We start from the raw sequence: 4,787 nt of genomic DNA on the forward strand, positions 1-4,787 counted from the left end.
CTCCAAAATCCAAAGAGGTCCAATAGGCATTTTGCATCCTTTTTAGTTGTGAAAGGGGCCAGATGCAATAACTTATCCTTCACTTTAGAAAGAATATCTCAACATGCCCCACACCACTGTACTCCTAGAAATTTCACTGAGGTGGAAGGCACCTGAAATTTTGTGGGATTAATTTCTCACCTGCTAGCACGCAAATGTTTTGCCAATAAGTCCAGAGTCATTGACAATTCTTCCTTGTCTAGGTCCAGTCGTCATCAATGTAATGGACCAGTGTGATGTCTTGTGGAAGGGAAAGGCAATTGTCTTAGTCATCTAGTGCTGCTATAACAGAAACACCACAAGTGGATGGCTTTGAGAAAGAGAATTTATTCTCTCACAGTCTAGGAGGCTAGAAGTCCAAATTCAGTGTGTCAGCTCCAAGGGATGTCTTTCTCTCTCTGTCAGCTCTGGAGGAAAGTCCTTGTCATCAATCTTCCCCTGGTCTAGGAGCTTCTCAGGCACAGGGACTCCTAGTCCAAAGGACGTGCTCTGCCCCCAGCGCTGCTTTCTTGGTGGTAGGAGGTCCCCCGTCTCTCTGCTTTCTTCTCTTTTATATCTCAAAAGAGATTGACTTAAGACACCACCTAATCTTGTAGATTGAGTCCTGCCTCATTAACATAACTGCCACCAATCCCGCCTTGTTAACATCCTAGAGATAGAACTTACAACACAGGAAAATCACATCAGATGACAAAATGGTGGACAATCAAACAATGCTGGAAATCATGGACTAGCCAAGTTGACACACATTTTTGAGGGACACAATTCAATCCATGACATTCCACCCTTTGGCCTCTAAAAATTCATGTCCTTGCCACATGTAAAACATATTCACCCTATCATATCATAGCAAAACTCTTAAATCAACTCCAAGTCCAAAATCCAAAAATTCCTCTTAATCTGTGAAATCAAGAATACAAGAATACAAGTTATCTGCTTCCAAAGTACAGTGGTGGAACAAGCACAAGCTAGACACTTTCATTACCAATGGGAGAAATTGAAGGGAAAGAAGGGATAACAGGCACCAAGGAAGTCAGCAGAACACATTAGCCCTCAAGGCTTGAAAATAATCCTCTGTTCTCTGAGACCATTTACACAATGGCTCCGCCCTCCTGACTCTGGGTGTTGGTTGGCCACACTCTCCGGATTCTGGGTGGAAGCCCCTCAGCCCTAGGCTTCAGATTTGCCTTCCAGGGCCACTGGAATGGAAACTCTGCCAGCTTTGGGCTCACCATTCTCCTAGTCCATCTGAGTGGCAACTCCCCACTTTGAGACTGAGGCAGCTCTAGCTCCTGTGTTCCTTTTCTCTTCAGCTTCTGCTTTCTGGTTCCTTGGCCTCTCGGCCCCTTGGGCTTCACTGCCTGCATCTGCTCTGCTGGGTCAAGTGTTCCAAAGCTCTTCAGCTCCACTGATAAGTGCCTGGAGGCACCCCATTCTGTCAGGAAGCCTCCTGCACAAAGGCACTTAGCTCTCTTGCTCCGTGGGTGGGCTCCAGGGCTGTCTCGCCCTGGTCTCCTGCTTCTGCTGCTGCCATTTCTCTTCTGCTGCTTCTTGCCATCTGCAGTGTAACAGTGTTCCTCACTTCCTTCTGAGTCCTCACCAGAATTGTCTTTGATGTCCATAATTCCACCAACAGTCTTTTCAAGGCAAGCTAGGCTTTTACTATTAGGTACTTTAAAATTCTTCCAGCTTCTATTCATTCACAGTTTCAAAATTGCTCACACATTTTAGGTATCTGTTAGAGCAGCAACCCACTCTTTTGGTACCAAATTCTGTCCACAAGCTATTTTTGTGTGTGTGTGTGTTGTACTTTAGATGAACGTTTACAGAACAAATAGTTTCTCATTAAACAGTTAGTACACATATTGTTTTATGACATTGGTTAACAACCCCACAACATGTCAACACTCTCCCTTCTCAACCTTGGGTTCCCTACTACCAGCTTTCCTGTCCCCACCTGCCTTCTAGTCCTTGTCCTTGAGCTGTTGCGCTTCATTACTCTCATTTTATTTTATGGGCCTGTCTAATCTTTGGCTGAAGGGGAACCTTGGGAGTAACTTCATTACTAAAAGGGTGTCTGGGGGCCATACTCTCATTGTTTCTCTAGTCTCTGTCAGGCCAGTAAGTCTGGTCTTTTTTTGTGAGTTAGAATTTTGTTCTACATTTTTCTCCAGCTCTATCTGGGACACTCTGTTGTGATCCATGTCAGAGCAGTCAGTCCACAATCTAATTTTGCAGATTGAATCCCACCTCATTAACATAACTGTCGCCCATCCCACTTCATTAACATCCTAGAGGTAGGATTTACAACACATAGGAAAATCACATCAGATAGCAAAATGGTGGACAATCACACAGTACTGGAAATCATGGACCAGCCAAGTTGACACACATTTTTAGGGGGCACAATTCAATCCATGACAGTGATCAAGGTTCCTGCGGACTAAATTATGACAGGGAGCTGGAGAGAGATATACCTCTGAGGTAGGACAGTGAAGGGGTATTGATGGCCTTGCCAGGTGAAGGCAAACTGCTTCTGGCATTCCTTTGAAACTGGAACTGAGAAAAGGCATCGGGCAGATCAATTGCTGCATACCAGTTACCAGGAGATGTATTAATTTGCTCAAGCAATGAAACCACATCTGCAACCGCAGCTGCAATTGGAGTTACCACTTCGTTAAGTTTACAATAACACACTGTCATTCTCCAAGATCCATCTGTTTTTTTCACAGACCAAATAGGCAAGTTGAATGGGGATGTGGTGGGAATAACCACCCCTGCATCCTTCAAGTCCTTGATGGTTGCAGTAATCTCTGCAATCCCTCCAAGAACGTGCTATTGCTTTTGGTTTACTATCTTCCTAGGAAGGGGCAGTTCTAATGGCTTCCACTAGGCTTTTCCTACCATAATTGCCCTTACTCCACTAGTCAGGGATCCAATGTGGGAGTTCTGCTGTTTGTTGAGTATATCTATTCCAATTATGCATTCTGGAGCTGGGGAAATAACTACAGGATAGGTTTGGGACCTACTGGATCCACTATTGAGATGAACCTGAGCTAAGACTCCATTAATAACTTGACTTCCATATGCCTCCACTATGACTGGTGGGCCACAGTGACATTCTGGGTCTCCTGGAATTAGTGTCAGTTCAGAGCCAGTATCCAGTAATCTCCAAAAAGTCTGATTATTTCATTTCCCTAGTGAACAGTCACTGTTATAAAAGGCCATAGATCCCTTTGGGGAAGGCTGGGAGAAAGATTGACCATATAAATTTTTGGCAGTGTAGTGGGGTCCTTTCTTAAGGGATCTCGGCCACTCATTCATTCAAGGGGTTGTGGGTCTGTAAACTGGCTCAAGTTTTGGAACTGATTGAGGGGTCATGACTCTCTATTCTTGCAATTTGAATTAGACTGCCATTCATTTGACCTAGAATTCTGCTGCTTTTACAGATCAAGTAAATATTTAGTAGATTCCCCATCTATTTCACTCCTAGGGACACCAAGACTAAGTAGCTTATGCCAAAAGTCCATACAAATCAGACTATTGTGATTACTGCTTTGATTCCATTATCCATTACAGTAACCACAACCACCTTATCTTTGTTGATTGAGTGCTGCCACTTGGCTTCTACTACCACAGGGTCCAATCAGCCCCCTTACCTTTAGGTGTCTTAATTAAGTTAGGACAGTTCCCACTGTCAAATGTGGCATACATAAAATAGCAATCACGGCAGTCTTCATGGTTGCTGGGGCTCCCATCACAAATTTGTTCTTCACCGTTGTGGTAAAAAGTATGTCCTCTGGCACTCCATGTGTGAGTCTGTGGGTCTAACCTGATAAATCCCCTCCAACATGCCAATTTTCCAAAGCCTTTGGATACATTTTTCTACAATATACAAAGGCAGGTCTGGTACTTCAGCTTGATTTAGTATAGGTCACAGCATAACCCATGCTTCAGTGAATCAATCAAATAAACTTTTAGCTCCTTTCCTAACCTCTCAAGCTAAAACACTGAATGAAGGATCTGTGCTTAGTGGGCCCATATAAATAAACTCAAACTGATACAACTTATGTTCCTTGCACCACTATCCCATATCCTATGACCAGGCATGGACCAGTAATGTGAAATTTGTCTACAAAAATAGAGGGTGATGACCCAACGACAGAACTCCAAAATACATAAATCAAACTATAACAGCATTGAAAAGAGAGATAGACAGCTCCACAATAATAGTAGGAGACTTCAAAACATCACTTTCAGCGAAGGACAGAACATCCAGAAAGAAGCTCAATAAAGACACGGAAGATGTAAATGCTATAATCCACCAACTTGATCTCATGGAAATATACCAAACACTCCACCCAACAGCAGCCAAGTATACTTTCTTTTCCAATGCACATGGAACATTCTCCAGAACAGACCACAATTAGGCCATAAAGCAAGCCTTAACAGAATCCAAAGCATCTAAATATTACAAAGCATCTTTTCTGACCATAAAGCCATTAAAGTAGAAATCAGTAACAGAAAAAGAAAGGAAACAAAATCAAACACATGGAAACTGAATAACACCTTGCTCAAAAACTACTGGGTTATAGAAAAAATTAAGGATGGAATAAAGAAATTCATAGAATCAAATGAGAATGAAAACACATCCTACCAGAACATCTGGGACACTGCAAAAGCAGTGCTCAGAGGTCAGTTTATAGCAATAAATGCACACATCCAAAAAGAAGACAGGGCCAAAATGA

This window comes from Trichechus manatus, unplaced genomic scaffold (genome assembly GCF_000243295.1).
Source record: "Trichechus manatus latirostris isolate Lorelei unplaced genomic scaffold, TriManLat1.0 scaffold00044, whole genome shotgun sequence".
NCBI lineage: Eukaryota > Metazoa > Chordata > Mammalia > Sirenia > Trichechidae > Trichechus > Trichechus manatus.